Source organism: Pinus tabuliformis, chromosome J, assembly GCF_031772625.1.
Source record: "Pinus tabuliformis cultivar Carrire ecotype Pingquan chromosome J, CPIR1, whole genome shotgun sequence".
Taxonomy (NCBI): domain Eukaryota; kingdom Viridiplantae; phylum Streptophyta; class Pinopsida; order Pinales; family Pinaceae; genus Pinus; species Pinus tabuliformis.
This window is the reverse complement of record NC_142295.1, coordinates 812312644-812334781: the sequence shown is the minus strand read 5'-3', so window position 1 is coordinate 812334781 and position 22138 is coordinate 812312644.

Genomic DNA, 22138 nt, shown 5'->3' with positions numbered 1-22138 from the left:
AAGGATAGAAATACAAAGGTCACAATAGCTTAATTGAAACCTAATATGGACTCTGATGAGGAGTATACTGTGTTGTATTCTCTTAATGGATCACTAAGGTTAAGCGAGGAGAAAGAAAAGCATAGACAGTGGATAGGAGTAGAAGTTTACATTCGTATTTTAGTTGGCCTTTTGGGATGAAATAAGCCATTGATTAGGAACAAAACAATAGCATTACTTTGTAGCCTGATAATTCTTCCTTGATGCAAGGTCAGAAACTTATTGGTTGCATGGCTGGAAGTCCTCTATCTCACATTTTAGGTTCTTTGGATCAAGTGCATGGACCCACTTGTATCATGAAAGACATGATATATCTCCTATCCATTAGACTCCTCATAGGACTTTGGTTGGCTACTATGAAACTTTTCAGGGGTATCATCTCTATGACCCTACCTCTTACCAAGTGACTAAGCATCATGATGTTATCTTTGATGATCCTTTTCATGATGACTGCTAAGATCTCTTCTATAGCTCCTTTATGGTGATGACTCTTAGCATGTATCCATGGAACATGCCTCTTCTTCTCTTGTTGGGTTGCTTGTTGATGACTCCCAGCTGGTTGTACTAAACCTTTCCACATCTCCATCTTGTGTTGGTCCACCTACAAAAACTCCTTCAAGTTCATTATTTGTAGTTATTGAATAGTCTATGGGGAGTCGAGACTAAATGGATTACTTCATCATCTAGTCCAACCTCTCCTTTGGATGTTTCTTCCAGCCTTCCCTTGCTAGATGAGGTCATCCTTGTTGGTACTTCAGCATGAGGTGTATAGCCTAATGATGCTTCTCCTTTCAAAATGTAGTGATTCCCAGCTTTGAGATGATACTATTCATGTAGATGTACAACAATTTGTTGATGATGGTAAAGAACCCTCTGCTACATCATTTCCATCTTTTCTTTGATGGTTTGATTCTTGGTGATCTCATGCTTCTTGTTCTAGGTTGATCATGGTGATGCATGTACCTTTGATTTTGATGTAGATAGTTTGTCTTGATGCATATTTTATTTCCACTCATGGTTTTATGGATTATAATAACATGATCTTGGACACATGAATAATAATGTGCGAAATTATGAGGATGATGTGCTCGCAAAATCTATCTTAGTGTTTTGAAATATTTCCACAGTCCCAAAGGAAAAATGACTTAGCACTTTCACACCTACTGAGGTTATTGGCAGGAGTAAAGAGACCAAAAAATGGGCATAGCCTGGAAGTTTCGAGCTCATCATTATGACTGGAAGAGATAGAAAAGGATAAAATATGACCAAGTTGCTCATGTGATGGCTCCTAAAATCAAACTGGAATTTATGATAACAAAGATGTTGTTAGGCTCAGTGGTGTGATGTTCTTTGTTAGAAATTTGTTATAGACTGGTTAATGTTGTTCCATTTGATATATGGAAGACAACTTCATTTCTAGCAACGAATAAGAATATAATCTATGACAGTGAATTTGAAAGGACAATGGAAATAATTTCACATGGATCTATTCAATTAGCAGTCTATGTCCAAATAATTACACCAACATTCATTCTCAGGTTTGATATTATTGCATGTCCAACCAATTTGTCCAAGAACTAAACAAATACATATCTTGTCATGGAGTTTTGACATCGAAGAATATTTACACTCCATTTGTAAATCATTATGCAGTGTTCATCATACAATGTTACACTATAGCTACACAATATTATATTGATTGGGTCATAGGATTGAATTCTTTCATAGTTGTTTTGACAATTCGATCCCTGCTATTCTTGTAGCACATTCTCTCGTATCCAAAATAAACATATATATGAACCATTCTCTGTCTTAATATGCATTATCTATATCACAAAGTTTGTAATAGATCAACTATGGCTTCAATATGGAAAGAAACTACTCAATCTAACCCCAACAAGCCTAATCAAGAATGATAGTTTTGTTGTGCACTGCTTTTTTTCAGTGTTGGGTGATCTCCATGTTCTCCACTTGGGACAAACTGCCATAAAAGACAAAGCAACCCCAAGTGCTAGATAGGCGAATTAAGACATGGTGTGATGAATATCTATTTTCTCCAATATTAAGAAGTTGGAGCTTGGGAAATTGTCTACACATTGTTTATGCATGTTGGTCCTTCGTAATAAAAAAATATATTTCTTTTGCTTCATCAAAATACTTTTTCGTTTGTACAACTTCAACAATAACAGTTTTGAAAGCAAGATTCAAATTATGAACTGCACATGGTGTCCTAAACATATGGTCATACCTGCTCAATGATTACATCAATTGCTTTATGTGACCTTCTTGCATTGTTTGTGATAACTTGCATGACGTTTGAAGCATAGTCACCATACAACCTAGTTTGGGCTTGGGATATTTAAGTTTTTGCACATTTTCTGTATTGTACATATACAATATGGTTAGCATATGATTGCTTATATTGTATCTGTCTTTGTATTGAAAGGTACAACAAAAAATATTCCCTATACAAGTTCTGTGAAAATCTCCCCTAAAATCATTGTTAAAAAAATAAAAAAAGGCCTCAAAAATCTTGATTTAAAAGGTATTTATGGCATAACCTCTGTTACACTAAAATTTGTCACCATGACTATTTGCAGTCAGTATGGCTCCATTAATAACCATACTGTCCTCCTTGGCAAGTCTTATACCTCTGCTCCTCATGTCAAACTCCAAAAAAGAGAGAAAGCCTTTAAAAAGTCAATATAACTTTGGTTACGCAGTTTCTCTTACTCCTACCTGCGTGTACGCACCTCAAGTACATAATACCTGCGTACTTGTACGCTCTGTCTGTAAAGGGGTGGGTGCGTACTCCTGTAAAAGTCAAAAGGTGCAAGTTTTACTTTAAAAAACTTACTTGTGGTCGATTCTAGAGCATTCTAGAAGATGGTTTGACGTGGATTGAGCGCCTCCAGATGGTTCATGCATCCCAAAGAAAGAGGAAATTATCCCATGAAGAGGGGAGCTATCCCTTTGAAAGAGGGGCTTATCCCATTCATGGTGGACCTGTTTAACTTCCTCCAAAGCATTATAAATACAGGCATTGGGCCAGAGGGAGGGGAGGTTGAAAGCTGAACATTCCTAAGGGTAGATGTTGCTGAAATTAGGACTCCCTTATAGAGCTTGAGAGGAGAGATTCCAATCCTTTCTTAGCTTCATTTGGAAGTGGGTGAGCTGATCAAAGTAGAGGAGAACTCTTGCTGGACCCTGGGAGGGACCTGCACAACACCAAGGCACTGGTTGTAAGGTTTCTTTTGTTTCCAATTAATACAATTAAGTTCATTTTTCTCAACAAGTTGTTATATATAATTTGTTTCATAAACTCCTTGGTCATTATGATGAATATGTTTTATTATATGAGTTATTCAGGTGCTATGTAATCGTTTGCTTGTTAGTGAATGCAGGCTTCAAGGAGAAGGAGCTCATCTGGATCGAAGAGGCTTGGCAACCCTATCTCGATGACTTGCCTGCTCATTCATTACATCGAGCTGATCACCTTGTCCATTTACGAGCAATCTTTATGAGGTGTAGGCATTATCGAATTCGGTTGAACCCACACAAATGTGTCTTCTGTATAGAAACGGGTCGATTGCTGGGGTTTGTAGTTTCGAAAGCCGACATCCGCGTCGATCCCTCGAAGGTAGAAGCTATCATCAAATTGCCTCCTCCTTCGAGTCTTCGCCAACTCCAAAGTTTGCAGGGGAAAGCAAACTTTTTACGACGATTCATTCCTAACTACGCCGAGGTTACAAAGGGTTTTACACGGTTGTTGAAACAGAACGCTCAATTCTCTTGGGATGAGATAGCTCAGAAATCTTTTGATGCACTCAAGCACGCGTTGACCCATGCACCGTCGCTGCATCCTCCCAACTACAACCAGGATTACCTTGCCGCCACCCATTCCACCATTGGGATGGTCTTAGTTCAGGAAGATGAATTCAGAACGGAACATGTGATATATTACCTTAGTCGGACATTAAATCCAACTGAGCTAAAATATTCAAATGTGGAGAAATTGGCATTGGCAACCATTCAAGCTGTCCAACGTTTTCGTCACTACATTTTACTCCGTAAAACTACAGTCATTTCGGATTGCAACCCTATGATCTACATTTTGACTAAACAATTTCTAGGGGACAAGTACTCTAAATGGATTGTTATCCTGCAAGAGTTCGACTTGGAGTTTGAGAAATCTAAATCTAAGAAATCTTTAGTTTTTGCAGAGTTAATGTGTGACTTCCCGCGTGCTGACACGGAAACTGTGGCAGAGGAGCCCATTGTGGACGAATCTTTGTTTCTAATCAGCACTTTAGATCCGTGGTATGGGGATATCATCGTCTATCTCCAGACCCAATCCTTTCGGCCCGAAGTTTCAAAGTCGGAACGTCGGAAAATTCGATTCCAGTCCCAACAATACAAAATTATTGGAGATACTCTTTATCGCCGTGGGGCGGACTCTATTTTTCACCATTGCTTAACTCATGAGGAAGTTGAAAGGGTTTTGAATGACTGTCACTCTGGAGCGTGTGGCGGTCATATGTCTGGGTATGCCACAGCCCAAAATATATTGTGCGCTGGCTACTTCTGGCCGGCCTTGTTTAAAGATTGTATTACTGCAGTCCGAAAATGCCACAACTGTCAGGTGTTTGATCGAAAGATGTGCTTTCCACCTGCTCCTCTCCACCCTATAATTGCCGTTGGTCCTTTTGCCAAATGGGGTATCGATTTTATTACATGTAACCCTCACTCAGCCGGGGGGCATGCGTATATCCTCCTTGCGGTAGATTATTTTACTAAGTGGGCCGAGGCGATGCCTACATTCGAGGCAGACGGCAAGACAGCTGCAATTTTCGTGTTCAATCATATAATTGCTAGGTTTGGTGTCCCACAAGCGATAATCACTGACCATGGGCGCCATTTTCGAAACGTTATGATGACAGAACTTACATGCCAGCTTGGTTTGCGTCACGATAGCTCAACTCCTTATTATCCACAAGCGAATGGTCTGGTTGAGTCCATCAACAAAGTTTTAGTTATCATGATCCAACGAATCATTGGTATTCATCGGTCGAATTGGCACAACATGTTATTTTCAGTGCTTTGGGCGTACCGAACCTCAGTGAAAACATCAACAGGGTTCACTCCTTTCCAACTAGTTTATGGTTTGGAAGCTGTGCTACCCATTGAATGCGTAATCCCGTCACTGCAAATGGCCATCGAGTTACTTCCAGCCACTTCCGAAGAGGAAAAGAGTTTAATATACTTAGCTCAATTAGATGAGAATCGACATGATGCTGCATTGGCGATCGAGACTCACGCAAAACGTATGAAAGCTCAGTATGATCGAAATGTGACCCCTCGAAATTTTTCGGAAGGAGACCTAGTGTTATTATATGATCAAGCTAATGATAAATTAGGTGCTGGAAAATTCTTTCCTATGTGGCATGGGCCCTATATTGTCAAGCGAAAGCTAGCAAAAGGGGCCTATGAGTTGGTAGACTTTGACGGGGACTCTTTGGGTAAACCCAGAAATGGACTTTACCTAAAGAGGTATTATGCTTAAAAGATGGGTATGGAGATTTTTAGTTAGGTTAGTTTTTCTTTCTAGCTGGTGTGTTTGTTAGTTTAGACAGTGTGTTAGCTTAGAGAGTGTGTTTTCGTTGTTATTCTGGCATTTCTTGGTTTTACTCTTGATGTTGCAGATGTCGATGCCTCTCCAAACATACATTGGATTTGCTGATGGTGCTTGTCGTAGTACACGGAATATCTCTTCCGCAGCCTGGGTTATCTATTCGCCCTCTGACGAGTTAGTATTTATGCATGGGGTGAGCCTCAGTCAAACAACAAACAACATTGCCGAATACAGTGCAGTGATTGAGTTATTGTCTGAATCTATTTCATTTGGGATTCGGAGTTTGATGGTGAGGTTAGATTCTGAACTCGTTGTATTACAGCTTAATAGAGTGTATGCCATTAGAAATCTAGTGTTATTAAGGTTATTTTTGAGAGTGCGTCTCTTGGAATGTGAGTTTTATTACATTGAATATCAGCATATCCCAAGGTCTTTAAAAACATTAGCAGATGAAATTGCTTCTCGAATGTTGAATAGACATTTGCAATAATCATACATGTAAATTTAAAACCATTCCATAACATGATTTACAAGATAAGCCGTTAATAATGATATATATATATATATATATATATATATATATATATATATATATATATATATATATATATATATATATAGGAGTGTGTCAAAAAAAAATACATTGTCTTCAATCATAGGTTGAAAAACACCTTATGATCGGCAAAAATGATAAGTACAAAAAACCAAAATGTCACATGTGTCTACAAAACGACCATCCAATCACTGGTGATGATCTCTATATGACAGCACTGCACGGGCCACCCTACACAATAACCTTCTAAAAGGTCCTGGGACCCCGACTACATAGCGCTGAAGCCGGATTGGAATGTCATCTATGGTAGTCTCCGGTATATCTGCTGTAAGACGCTCCAGGTCACTTTCCAACTCAGCCAAAGTCTCTGTGGCCTGGTCTTGTAGGGCCGGTGCCGCTGCAACTGGTAGTCTCCTCTCGTAAGGCCGGAGATTGGCTGGACGTCGTGGGCCTACATCTGCATTTTGAAAATTATTACTATCAGTTTTGAGACGATATAAAAACAAACAAAAAAAATAGATAGTTTAAAAAACTTGTGAAAAATGAATTACTTGTATCATCCCATTGTTCTCCCGGTGGAAGAACCATGTCCGGATCTCCACGAAAATCAACTCCGGCATAAGGAAAATCCTGTATAGAAAAGACCTGGTCTTCTAACCAGTGAAAGTACTCCGGAGTAAATCGGACAACCTCCATCCCCTCATCAGGATGACGGGCCATAACCGCAACCCATCGCATCAATTTGGGCTCTCGAGGAAGCCCAACCTCAACAGTGAGCTGCTGTGGGATCAACATTAGAACCCTCTCTAAGCCAAAACTCACAACTAAAGCCCCATAACCAAAGGTCTTTAGCTGTCTGTTTTTGGCTCTAGTCAGTTGGCCTTTTACATTCGCCAACACAGCATCACACCAGTTGAAAATGGTACCTCGATATCAATCAATCGCCATCCGCATCTGAGATCCAGTGGCAATGTGTAAAGCGGCAGCCCCGCAAAGTTTGGTAACTGTAAAGGCAATCACCATAAGTTCAGGAAGGGATATAGTTTTGATCTCTATCCCTTTCTCCTGAGACTCAGTGTTACACCACTCTTGTCAGAGACTAGCGATGGACTGGCCACCCGGCCTAGTCCCGAACAGAGTCAAGTGTTCGCCTCTCTTGGGAAAACCAGTGAGAAAATAGATATCTGTGGGCTCCATCTCGAGCTGGTGCCCTCCAATATAAAAACGCTGGTCCTGAACGTTCCATCTTTCTACCAGCCACTCTAGAAAGCTCACTTGGGCCCTCATGCTAGGTATGGCCCAGTATTTATAAATACCGCATGCCTTCAAAGAATCAATTGATGGTTGATGATTAATGGCGGCCAGATCAACATCTTCGTGCTCTCTCTCGCGCCAATCAAGCATGGCGAACAATCTACAAGCCATGAAACATCCATTAGATTCCATAAAATCAAAACTTTTTGGTCCATTTTGGAGAATTTAGGGTTTAAAAACTTGTTGCGCGGAGTACGCACCCCGCCTTTAGGAACAGAGCGTGGGTACACAGGGTCCCTGAAGGCAAGGTGCGTACCCCTGACATTTTTCCAACTGAGAAAATGTTGGGGTACGCGGGTCCCTACTGTGGTGCCTTCATACGCCGAGAGGCGGTCTTTGAAACCCCAAAACCTCTCAAAAATGAAATCTGGGGCCTAAAAAAGAATTCTAAATGGATGAAATTGAAGAGGAGGATGTTGAAAATTACCTGGAAGAGACGGCGTTTGGTTTCGACGGTCGGATTCTCCGCAATGTCCACGGGAAGTTTCTTGCCAAAAGCCCTTTTTCTCTCCTCAACAGTAAAATGGTAAAAATGAATTGGTAAAAGCCCTTTTTATAGGTTTTTTGGGTAAATACATGGTAAATTTGTTTATTTTTCACCATGAAAAGGAATTTTTCAAAGTATTTTTATCTATCTTCAATAGGTATGAGTAATGTGTTGGTTTTTGTGAAAGATAAAGGATTTTCAGGGAAAATTGTCATTTTTTACAAATAAAAACATCAGAGTCATCTTTAAGCCCTTTTCTGACTCCTAAAACATGAAAAGATTGTCGAGCGTTTCTTTTACACTCATTAAAACGGAATTAAAAGAAGGTCCTCTTACAACCCTTTTCTGACCGTAAAAACATGAAAAGATTGGCGGATTTTTATCGTTTCAAATTCGATATTGGAAATAAAACGACGTGTCCTTGATCGCTTTTTACTTTTCAGATCAGAGACACTAATCATGAAAGTACTCCTTGGGCGTAAAGATCAAGCGGTTCTCTCAAGTATTATTTTATACTTTTTTGGGCTTGGGAGACACAAATTTACAAAAAAGGTCAACCCTCGAGTCTTCTTAAGTTTTTTCAGACTCTCTAAAATTGAAAAACGCCAAGTTTCTCCTATACTGGACTCGTTAAAATTTCACAGTAAAGGACCTGTTCGATTACAAACAGGAACGGACCACTCCTTCTTAGGGTTCGAATCTAAACTAATTTGGACTCATCCAAAGGATGAGCTTATAATCAAGCAAATGTTATCCTCCTCAAGCTTGTAAAAAATAAAGAGGTACTTGCCAGAAATGGTGGGGGAAAAGAGAGAAAAATGAGCCTATTTGTTATGCTTTGTCTCGGAAAAACCTTATCACCACTCTTGAACACGACACTTTTCATTCACCTGGGTTGGGAAATCCTTTGCCTAACAGATGATCAAACCACATTGAAAGTCTTCAGCCGGTTTCTGGGTATTAACTTTGGGTCACTTGTCACCAAGCCATCTGTTGTGTTGTTATGTGTTCAAGAGGTCACTGCAAATAAACCATTCATCTGCAAAATATCTGTCATCCATCTTGACCATCCCTGAGTCAGTCCTTACAGCTACATTTCTTCAACTTGATCTATGATTTCATGTGGTGGGCTTGCCTGCAACGGGTCGCTTTCTATCGACATCAGCAAATTATCTAGAAAGATGATCTAGAAATCGTCAGTACCTTGAGATCTGCATGCCTCAAAGGCAGGTTTCTCGCCTTTGACAACAGTTTACATCATTGACTTTCGATCAAAGGATTCCGTGATATGTTCGACATCAACACATTCATTCACATCTCACGGAATGTACTGGGTACATTGAGAGCCATTGACATCACTGGTGGTTTCTCTCACACTTGTTAACAATTTACATCATTGACTGGTAATCAAGTGGTTTCTACCATGTTCGACATCAACTCATTTATTCGCATGGATAGAATCGTACTATTTCGGGAAGTAGAAATGAATACCCTGGATCTAGTTTCCACCATCCAGGCTGCGAGGAGTTTTGTATTCATTATATAGTAGACTAATTATAAACAGATGGTTGCGTCCATACCGTGTCTACAAGTGTCTATGATTATGATGTACTGCGAAATCATTCCTATATCAGAGCAGTAGTTAGTTTGTTAGTTAATTTTTTGATCTGAGTATGGGAATGCCTACCTCAGTGATGATATGATCTCATATATGTATTTTTTGTTGAATATTTGCAGGTTCCGACTGGGCTCTCCACAAGATAATCCTCGAAATGATAAAGTGCTTCACCCTTCCTAGATGATATGAAACCCTAATCTACTACAGACCTCGCACTTTAGGGGGCAATCTGTTACACTAAAATTTGTCACCATGACTATTTGCAGTCAGTATGGCTCCATCAATAACCATACTGTCCTCCTTGGCAAGTCTTATACCTCTTCTCCTCATGTCAAACTCCAAAAAAGAGAGAAAGCCTTTAAAAAGTCAATATAACTCTGGTTACGCAGTTTCTCTTACTCTTACCTGTGTGTACGCACCTCAAGTACATAATACCTGCGTACTTGTACGCTCTGTCTGTAAAGGGGTGGGTGCGTACTCCTATAAAAGTCAAAAGGCGCAAGTTTTACTTTAAAAAACTTACTTGTGGTCGATTCTAGAGCATTCTAGAAGATGGTTTGACGTGGATTGAGCGCCTCCAGATGGTTCATGCATCCCAAAGAAAGAGGAACTTATCCCATGAAGAGGGGAGCTATCCCTTTGAAAGAGGGGCTTTTCCCATTCATGGTGGACCTGTTTAACTTCCTCCAAAGATTATAAATACAGGCATTGGGCTAGAGGGAGGGGAGGTTGAAAGCTGAACATTCCTACGGGTAGATGTTGCTAAAATTAGGACTCCCTTATAGAGCTTGAGAGGATAGATCCCATTCCTTTCTTAGCTTCATTTGGAAGTGGGTGAGCTGATTAAAGTAGAGGAGAACTCTTGCTGGACCCTGGGAGGGACCTGCACAACACCAAGGCATTGGTTGTAAGGTTTCTTTTGTTTCCAATTAATACAATTAAGTTCATTTTTCTCAACAAGTTGTTATATATAATTTGTTTCATAAACTCCTTGGTCTTTATGATGGATATGTTTTATTATATGATTTATTCAGGTGCTATGTAATCGTTTGCTTGTTTGTGTATGCAGGTTTCAAGGCGAGGAGCTCATCTGGATCCAAGAGGCTTGGCTGCTACAAATAGCGTTGGACTAAAGGTAAGCCTTAAACACCTGGTTGCTCTTATTTTAAATGCATATTTAGGGAAAGATAGTGCCTGATTGTTTTGTTTGTCACTAGAAACACCTTAGTTTCTAGGGAGGTTGGTTTTGTCCACAAAATTGACTCTTTCCACATGACAACCTCTGTATAAGTTTACAACACATCCACATCTTTAATTTTATCTACTTATTTTTAATTTTTTCTAGCATTTTGGAAAATTCACATGTTTTTCATTTTGTTAGTTGTAGATGCCTACATCTTGGTTGTATGGGATTTGTTTAAGAACACATTTTTGTTGTATAGCATTAGTATCCATATTCAAATATTGTAGCCATGATTTGAAATCTCAATTACTTTTGTAAGTCCCAACCATGCATTCAATGCTCTTCTCTTCATTTGAAGCTTTATTGCTTTGAAGAAGTATGGGCTTGAAGGAGACATACTATCAAATTTATTGATGGTTGGTTTGTTGTATTAGTCCACAACAACTTCTCCTTTTGTATAATGGTGGTGCATACTTTTTCAAAATTTGTCTCTTGTAACCAATGGGTACTTCATTCACCACTCTAAACACGACCTGCCAATATAGAGATAGATTACTCTATAAAGGGAATACTACATGCATGTATGGCAGGGGAAACTCCACTATCTATTTCTTCCCTCCTGCAACCAATCAAACATTCTTTCTAAGATTTTGGTGTTCAATCTCTTCCACGCTTCCTCAATTGTTGAGGAAACTTGTTGCCCAGTTTTTTAACCTACAAGAACATGCTTACTGCGCCTCCTTTCTTCCTTGGCTAATTGTGCATCATCATGCTCCTTTTGAAGTTGTGCCTCAATCTTTGGGGTGATAGATTGCAAAACTCAACCCCATTGTTAGGAATCCAAAGAAAAAGGGATTTACCCCTGGTGTATGAATCCAAAATTTTCCTTGCACCTATGAAATTCCATAAGTAGTTTCAACTTTTCACCTTATTTCTCTCCTTTTTCTCTATATTTCTATGACACAGTTCCATAGAGGGGAATCAATGGGAAATTTCTATTATTTTTTTCACCATCTCCTCTCCCTTTGTCACTTCTTCCACCATGATTTCTATGATCATACCCTCCTCAAGATGATGAATGATATTCCATCAGAAGAATATATGAGAGTAAGAAACAAAAGAAATGTAACAGTTTTGAGTATTGTGGTGTTGGAAAAAAACTCTATTCCTCCCTTAAAATCTGCTTGCCAAAATTGTTTTCAATGTTGTTCTACCAAACTTGTCCACCCTAAGTTGTTCTCATTTCTGTTGTCCAAATCTTCTCTCCAAAGTATGAAATTGAAAAATGAGATGAATTGGGGTTTAAAGTACTTTTATAGAGAGCCAGGGGGAAAGGTTTGATAAATAGGGGGCCCATCCCTCCTCAAATGCCAGTTGGTGTGGGGAGGCCATGTTGACCCACTCTACCTGTTTTCTCCAAAATCAACAAGGTATTTTACATATTATTTTTCTATTTTATGCAAGAAATGTTTCTCATGCTAATCAATGTTGTCCTATAGATTCTGACATGAATCAATAAATATGCATTTCAAATACAAACCTATTTGCCAATCTAGGATGGTGATTCCAAGGGTGGAAAACTGTATAGGATTCATTGTGTATTTTTAATATTTTATTGTCATTAAAATAGGTATTATATTTATGCTTAATATTCCTTGAAATTCTAATCCATATAGTAGAAATTTTACTTCTATTATGTATGCTATGATAATCTAATTCACAGATGGAGAGTAGAGCCTCAAAATCAATCTAATATTTTCTCTGAAATATTTCCAGCAAAGTAAAGAGGTTCTCAAAATTACGTTCTTGAAAGTATCTCATATGGTTGTCTATCTCCAAATTAGGTGACATCTTGATCTTAAGTTATATGCTATTTTCTTGAAGTCAAAATTTATGGGACTCACTCTACTCTTGTGTTTACAAGCCCTGGTTATGGGTGCAGGTCATGATCAGTTGAAGAAGGCTAAACATGTTGTTCAATATGCAGGGTTTGCAGCTTACCATTTAGCCCTTGAGAACTATTTCCTTGCAAATGAAGGTGCCACCTTGTCTGAAATTCCCTTGAAATCACCAATAACTATTGCATTTCCAGACAAACAATTAAGTTTAGATAGATCTATTTCTATGATACAGAGTTCTCTTGTTCCTATTCCAGAACAAAACTAGTCAAGAGAAATGCAAAACCTAAAAATGTATAAGACAATGTGAACTGTCTCTGCCTTAGCAGATGACCCTCTGATTGATAAGAATAAGGGAGAGTCCAAATCACCTATTACTAGTGGAGCGATGGGGACACTTATATCACATGTTACTTGTAAATCTATTGTTAATGGAACCAATCTTGTTTAAACATAAATATTTTTTTAAGAAATCCTCCATAGGAGATAGACATGCTAAAGTTACAAGGGTATAGTGGGATATATATCCATCTGGATAGAGACCTTCCTTGCCAACTACTCCTTCAAGTGATTTATTTGGATGTCAGCTTCAATAAAGGCATATTCAAATGAAATTATATCTCCTGTGGATCCAGGGTCATATGGGGTAGTAATATCATATTTGGAACTTCAACATAAGGAATGAAAAGATTCATATCTGGCTAATGGTTTCATTATTTCTGTTTCATCTAAGGTTAATCTTAATTATCAAATAACTATAGCGGAGCTACCTGAGACGGTAGCATGGGAGAAGCAAGGAATAACAGAAAAAGAAAAAGAAAGGTTTTTACAGATGAGCAACTTTTAGGGCACAGAAACCAAGAATGAGTTTTCTCTAAAGAAGACTTTCCACCTTCTCCTCCTCATCATTAAAGGATATTGGTTTTAGATATCATTTTTGGGATTCAACTGCGTTAAGTAAGTCATTCACGTATGACCATTTTCATGAGAGGTAGTCGTAAGTGACTAATTTCTCATGATTTGAATAGTTCACATAGCACTCATTGCATCGGGTGATGCTCATAGGGGTGAAGAAGTGGGATTGAAACTAGTGAAATAAATCACATAGCGTCAATCATCACTTCCGGGGACAGTTTGTGAGCATTCACAACTCTTTCACATCAAGTATTGTGGCAGTTTTGACAAGTCACTGGGAAGGTACCTTCGAGATGATTTGTTTGGCCAAGTAATGTTTTTTTCTTCATGTATTTTTCTTCTTCCATAGATTTCTCTTGCTATCTTGTATACCTTGCATTTACACAGTAATACTTGGAAAATTTTGATGTAACAACATATAAAAAACATGCAAAATTCGTGTTGTTTCTGTAATGAACCCTGAGAAGCACATGTTCTTTGCTATACATACTGTCAAGGTAGCCTCATGATATTGGCAAGACAATTACCTTTACTATTGACTTTACCTGGAGAATGTGAAGGAAAATTTTGGATGTGGCATAGGTGCTTAAAATGTGCACGAAAAGATGGAGTTCCAGAAGCAACCTGATGAGTAGTCATGTCTAATGTTGCATGGGGTTTATCCTTTTGAAAATTCCTAGAGCTTAGTTTCTCTAATCATATTGCAGCAAGTAGAGTTGCAAGATGTGGTCATTCATTACATTGAGACTACATTTTCTTTTATGGGTATGCCATTGAATTCAATTGCTTTATATTTTGCAAGCAATTTTCATGTTATTTTTTTATTTTGACCTTGTGATATCTTACATAATTTATGCAGCTCTTGATTTTTCCAGAGTACCCATAATTGTGTATGATAATTAATGACTATTCCATACTAATCTATTGGACCTACATTGTTCCCAAATTCAATGTGACAGGTTTGGCAGTATGATTGCATGTTTCCAATATTCCTCCATCAATGTTCTACCTCTGCATTTGCCACATTCAAAATTAGGGTTCCATGATCTGCATCAACAAGATTGGCTCATAAAGGAAGTTGAAAAGTTACTTTATGATACAAATTGTACATATGGGTAGATGTTTGTTAATTAATATATGCCTATCATACCTATGGTGTAGGACCCCCCAAATCCAAACTAATGTGCATTTTGATGCAAATGAACAGGTTGCAGATAAAGTGGGAATGTTGTTTAGAGAGGTTTTTAATTTTCTCAGACATAAAATTGCCACATCTAGATCCTTTTATTCTGGTATTAAGGTTCTTGAATCAAGGAGGAAAATTACAGAGCTTGAAGGAATGTTGTATAAATAGAGAGTTGAATTTGAGGTGATATTATAGATGTATATAAGGGTTGTTTAGTGTAATTTAGGTTGTCTAATATTTCCATATTTGTTTCTAGAAATTGCTTAGTTTGAAATCATTTCTTCATAGGGTTCATTATTTTGATGCAATATATCAAATTCAAATGGGGTTTGTTGTATGAGGCCATCGTTAGTGTTGGGCACATTGGAACTTGGAAGACTTGTTGCTAATATTTCAAAGCTAAACAATAAGAGGTGTCTTCTTCTTTATGAACCCTATGAATATGATCACCATCTTTTCCATTTAGATTCATCTCTTAGAGTGAAAAATTCTCTTGCCAAATTGGAATATAGTCCACTGGAGGATTTTAAGACTCCATATAAGGAATATGATTCTAGCATAAATGAAAAAGTTGGAGACCATCAGGGTACAGTCAAGGATAGTAACAATGCTAGTGGTGGTTTTGGCATTCTGATGACAAAGGACACAGGCTCCATGGTTGATGGAAATTGTTTAGACAAAGCTATTTGTTTTGAGAATCTTTAGTTCAAATATATCCAAGCTTGCGACAAACATGTTTTAAATAATGGATCTGGGAAACTTTCCATGATTAGTAATGTGGGAAATTCCTACTTGTGTGACCATTTAGAGGGAATTGAGACTGTGAATGGAAAATATGTTGTTTGTAAGAAATGTAACACTAGTTTATGACCTCAAAGGTTCTAGTTGCTCCCGTTACAATACAGATTCATCAGGCAATAACAAAGTTCTTTTGGACTAGAATCTCTTAGAGACCATGCCAACTACTCTAATATTTCTTAGGAATAAAGCTAAGCGCCTTTTGGAGAGAGCAGTCTGGAACGATACTTCCTCTCTTGTGGTAAATATAGTTTTTGTTTTTCTTAATCAAACATAATTGTAATCTTTGTTTCAAATTTTTATTAAGCTAGTCAGTTATCATGATTGTGTGCATTGTGTGTTTGTAGTCAATTGATGTAATGGATTATTCATTACTTGTCGAAGTTGATGAAGAGCGTTGTGAGCTATTTTAGGTAAGAATAGACTAATACAATGCTCAGTTTTGGTAAAATACACTCATACATTTGCTTTGAAATATATTTTCTCATATTTGATTTTCCATTTTAGGTAACATTATGAATAATTTCAGCTGCTTAGGTCAGAAAATGTATCTATCAACGTTTCAGAGATGAATACACTAAATTTTTTTTTCTTTGTTTCAAATTTCAATACATGAAGTTTACTTTACATTGGTGATAAAGCCAACATTTCTTGCTATGATTTTTTTATGCAATGAAGTTGCTTAATGATGATAACCTAATGATTGCAACAGTATTACAATTGACAAACTGAGCATTATTTACCAGAGGTATATTCTCTTGATATTACACTTTTATGATAGGACCAACCAATGAGTATTGGCAGTCAAAGATTTCATTGTTTGTGACCATCATTTATGTGAATAGGTCATGGGTTCCTTGATTTGAAGGGTTAGGAGAAGCTCATTTTAAGTTCCTCATGTGGATCTAGCTATCAGCTCAAGTAAAATGTGCACATATTCTTTTTCTTTTCCTTTTAATTCCTCTGATGATATCTTCTAGTTGAATATTGTCTTTCATTTTCTAGTCCAATTATCTTCAATGCTCTAATATTGAACTTGTTTTATGCCATGAATCAATAATTCTGGTTGATTTTAAAATGCCTCATTGACTTATTTTTTGCAACTAACTAAAGTTAAGTGTATTAACACCATTTTCTAAACTCAAAAGGTTTATAAATTCATGATTTGAGGTGATATGATTTTGTTTGTCCTTGATGAGAAGTGCCAAGACGTTTTCTTTCATGTTTTTATCCTTTCAATGGTTGGTAAATTGTAAGTAAGTTTTGATTTCTTGTTTTTCTTTCTATTATGGTAGATTAGGCTTTTGGTCTTTATGCTCACTTTGGGTCTATGTTTTGCAGTGATGCACTAGAATTATGCATGGTTGTTAGTTGGAGCCAATGGTTATCAAGAAATAATGTGAGTTTTAAACATGCAGCTCCATTAATGGGAACATCTCTTGTCACAGTTCATTAGATTGGTGGTACTATGATTTTTGTCTTTATGCTCACTTTTGTGTCCACGTTTAGCAGTGGATAGAACTATGCATGGTTGTTAGTTAGAGATAGTGGTTATCAAGAAACAGTGTGATTTAATCATGCTTCTTCATTGATGGAAAAATCTCTTGTTACAGTTCATTAGATTGGTGGCACTACAGATAGTTGGCAATTGACGAATCCCAACATTGACCAATGTCACTTTAATGTACTATGGATGCCATCTCTATTTAATGTACTTTAAACATGTTCAAATTAGTAGATTTCATTGCTGGTTATTATTTTTCTTATCATATTTATTTTTCCCACTCTAATCCTATTCTCTATGGATTTTTTTGTTAATCCCCTAGATCTATTCTTGAAAGTCTAATTCTTTAAAGGGTGTTAGCTCAATGGAAGAGCATCTGCTTTACAAGTAGGAGGTTCGTGGTTCATTTCCATCATGCCCTATTATTCAGATGGAATGATGATGATTAGTTTTTGGTGACGGAGGTTCTTTTGACTATCACCAATGAGCTTATAGTGACATTTTCTACCCTCACCAAAATATGAAATGGTGACAGTCAATGAACACCACCATATATATGCATCAATAGTGACGACCATGAAAAATCCATCACCATAAATCACTGATGTTCATATGAAATGGTGACGGTCAATGAACATCACCACATATATATGCATTAATAGTGACGGTTATGAAAGGTCCATAACAATAAATCATTGTTGTTCATATGAAACGGTGATGGTCACTATCCATCATTATAATCATTATTGGTGACAGACCTTGAATGTCACCACAAAACCTATACTTTTGGTGACGCCACCATTGGTGATGTTCAATTTTTTGGTGACAGAGGGTAAGGTTTGTCACCGTTTCTCATATGAAATGGTGACGGTCACTATCCGTCATTATAAATATTTATTGGTGATAGACCTTGAATGTCACCATAACACCTATACTTTTGGCGATGCCACCTTTGGTAATGTTCATTTTTTTGGTGACGAAGGCTCTTTTGACAATCACCAATGAGCTTATGATGACATTTTTCGACCCTCACCAATGACCTTTTTTGTTGTAGTGTAACCAATAATATGTGGGATGATGCCTTTGTAAGAATCAAACATTGATGGGAGTTCAAGGTGATTCTGTTCCAGCCACCTATAGATCTCAGGCAAGTATTGTCTTGTGCTTTCATTATTTAGTCCCTCAGGTCCACCTTATTTAGTATCACTTCAAATTCAAACATTTAGGACCTACTGTTAGCTACCTATACCAATAGGTTTCATATTTCATGATTAACAATGAAAAGTTCCAAATATGCTCTGCTTTGATCATGCAAAGATCACATATTTCCTAGAGAAAACAATCTGTGTTTATAGCTTGATGTTGTCTCAATTTTGATGGATGGTCCAACAGCCTAATCTAGATCATGCCATGTTTTGAATTTCCAGTTGTAGAATAGAGAAAGAAGTCTGTCCAAACTGTTTAATCTTGGCAGACAAGTAGTCTAGGTAGAGAAGAAAGGCTCCCAACTGCTAAATCTGGGACCTTGGAAGAAATAAGGGTAGAAGTAGATAGGAAAACAAAAGAAAAAGCCAGAGAAAAGAAAAGGCAAATAAGGGTCTGCAAGTCCAAGTGCACCCTCCAAGAAGAAACAAAAAATGCTAGGCAAATAGATGGGTAGGCAGATGAGGTTGCAGAAATATCATTCCTTGCAAATAAATGTGTGCTGAAATGTTCACAAAGCAAAAACAATGAATTAAGAAGGTGTTCTTCTCCATCAGGTGGCAGCAAAGCAAAGAAGCATGTCTAACCTCCCTTCTTCCCCTCTTCCCATTCATTACTAACATCCTATCATCAGTTGAGATTCATGGAAGAATTGATGGTTTTATGGTGGTTCTTAGTCCTTTAAAAGCCACATTTCTTGTCTAAAACTCTTTTCATTTTGCTCTACTCCCTAAACTAAGCTATTTTCAAACAAACTTAGTGGTATCTCCCCTCATCCACCCTTTCTCATCCATATTAACCCCTAACTCTATTGTATAATTCCCCTATGTTACCCTTTCCCTATTATTATAACACCATGGTGTATAAACCCCAAACATTGTATAAATATCCCTCCCCTTGGCATTATAGCCAACTAAGTTGTTTAGGGAGACTCCATTCCATGAGGGGCTGTGGTCAACCCTGTCTTGGGGCTGCTCTAACCTCTGGTTATGAGCAACAACCTTTCCCCTAAGCCCTTACCTTTCCTCTGTTCAAAATGCCACAGAAAACCCCTTTCCCCCTGCTAAACCCACTCCTAAACCCCTTTTTCCTTATAAAAACCTTGAAAAACCCAAAAATCCCCAAAAACACATGCAAAAACCCCTAACCCTAAGGTTCTCCGCCCGAAAATATTTAATTTAATATTTTAATAGGCCAGCGGGCCCCCCCAACCTGCACGATCCGTCGGAGGACCCGCCAGCCGTCGATCTTCCGCCACCCATGATCTAACGGTGGGCGGGTATTCTTGGGCCCGGATCTGCCGACCTTTAGCGTCCGGGGAAAATGGTTTTCCTCCCCGTACAGGGACGCGTGGCTGGCGGTGGGGTTGTTCGAAGCCCCCTCCCCGATACCGCCTTTGGCCCAAAGGTGGTGCGGGGAACCCGCTTACCGCCTCCCCATTACCACCCATCCGGCGCACGTCACCCTCACGTCAGCGTGACGTCATGTCGCTTCCGCCCGCCCCCGCGTCCCATGGCCCTCCACGTAGCCCTGCCACCGCATTTACCCGCCACCGTGTCCTGCCACCCTGGCCTACACCTCAGCAGCCACGTCACCTCCGTACCCGGGCCCCACCATGACGTCATGCTGACGTCATCGACAGAAAAGCGCCAATGACTTGTTTTGTCCAAATTTGTCGTTATAAACGACTAAATTAGCCATTTGTGGTCATTTTCACGCACAAACGACGTAGCCGTTGTCAACCAGCTGCCGCGAAAATTCGTTTCCTGCCATCAAATTCAAGATTCAGACCGCTACAAGTCAAGAATTCAGCTACGTTGAGCCTGCACAGTTCGGCCCGCAGGCCTGTCAAACGTTTTTCCAGGTATTTCATCAGATTCCCCCATTTTGCCCATGCATTCCATTTCTCTGCAAATTCACCATTGAAGACTGGTCAAAATCCACAGTCTAGCTCTGTCTACTAACCAAGAGTCAGCTAAAGTAACTTGCATTGCCCCCAGAACTAAAAATTGACATTAAAACAGTCGTTCCGCGGGCCAGAACCATAAAATTGTCCTCGAGGTGCTTGGCATTGTTCCCTTTTGCCGAGTACAGGCCAGCTGCAATTTCTACCATAAGAAACCTCATACCCTCTGCAACTTACCCTTAGCAATTCACATCCCTGTGAATTTACAACAAACTACAGAAACCAGCGTGCATTTTCCACTGAGAAAAACACTTCAGACTTGGTCTACATTTGGCCTATTACTTAAGCTCTTAAAGAACTTTGCAAACCATTGCCATCACCTTATTTCAAAATCAAGTTTTACAATGGCTGCTTCTGCATCCTCATCCCTCAGTGTAGCTCCATTAAATCCACCAAATAAAGAGCTGGAGGCCTTGGCACTTGCTGACAAGGACTATCTTATTGAAGACTTTGAGGGTAACAGGGACTTCTTGCAGACCTTCTGTCAATTAAGAGAGGACTATAAGGATGGTCATGGTACACATGGGATATGGGAGTCAAAGCTACCATATTATTGTCTCCCAGCTGTAAATGTCTTCCCTGAAATCATTCACCTATGTGCTGAAAACTATGATGTGCAGCACAGAGCTATTAGCACTCCATCTGGGAGGATCCTTTTCTACATTAATGCTGAGTCCATTAACAAAATGTTACACTTTGATCAGACAGAGTTGCTAATCCCATTTTCCATGGACTATTTGCTAGACACTGGTGCCAAGATGACTAGTCAGGAGATTCAAAAGGTCACCAGGACATTCATGAGACCTGAGTGCCAGCCTACAGGGCCACCTCCCTACCTGGATGTCCATTTCAATGATATAGGCATGCTTTTACTAGACATGATTGCCTATGTGTTGGGATACAAAAACAGTGAGCATGTGGATAAAACAATGCTGGTATTGCTATCTGCTTACAGCCCACACCAACCCCCTGCCCGCAAATATAACTTTGCTAAGTTCATAGCTAACAAGATTCATGATCAGTTGAGCAGAGTGGACAGACAGGGGGTCTTCAAGTACTCGGCCTATATTTACCACCTGTTCATGTACTATCATTCTGAAGCCTTCCCATGCTACATCAAAAAGCTGGATCACAGAGGGGAAAGAAGATCTGTCATCTTCTGGACCTCTGTCTATCGCAAAGTCACAAATTCACCCTACACCTACTGTGAATTTGTTGACCAATTTGTATACCCAGTCTCTTGCCTGTTGATGAGGTCCCCTCCTCCCAGAATATCAAATGAGATAAAGAAAGCTCTGCAGCTTTCCAAAAAATATAAAATAGGTGACTGGTACCTATATGAGAACCATACTGTCATTAGGATCTATGGCTGTGAGCTCTGTCCATATAGGCTCCCAAAATATGTACCTATGAGGTTATTTGCCTTGGAGTATTACAGGCAGTTGATTCAGTCCGACCTCACCCATTTCCACAGCGCCAAAAAGAAGGCCCACCTCAAGTTCAAACACCAGTTGGGCCCCTTCATCATGAACAAGAAAGAAGGGTGGGAAGATGCAGACCTAATCCTTAAGGATAAATACAAGCTGTCCTATAGTTTTCGGTGGGTCCATTATGACCCTGAAGGTTTCATCACTACTAGGAGAAACAAGTACAGGCTTATAGGCATTAACCATTGCCAGTACCCACACATTGAAAAATATGCCAACCTGCAAGAATGGCAGGTGGATACTCTAGTTGAAAACCTAACTGAGGAAGAGACAAAGCTAAAGAATATGAAGGAGATTGAAAAAACTATTGACCTAGACTATGTGCAGCAGGTACCTTTCAGACCGCCTTATTCAG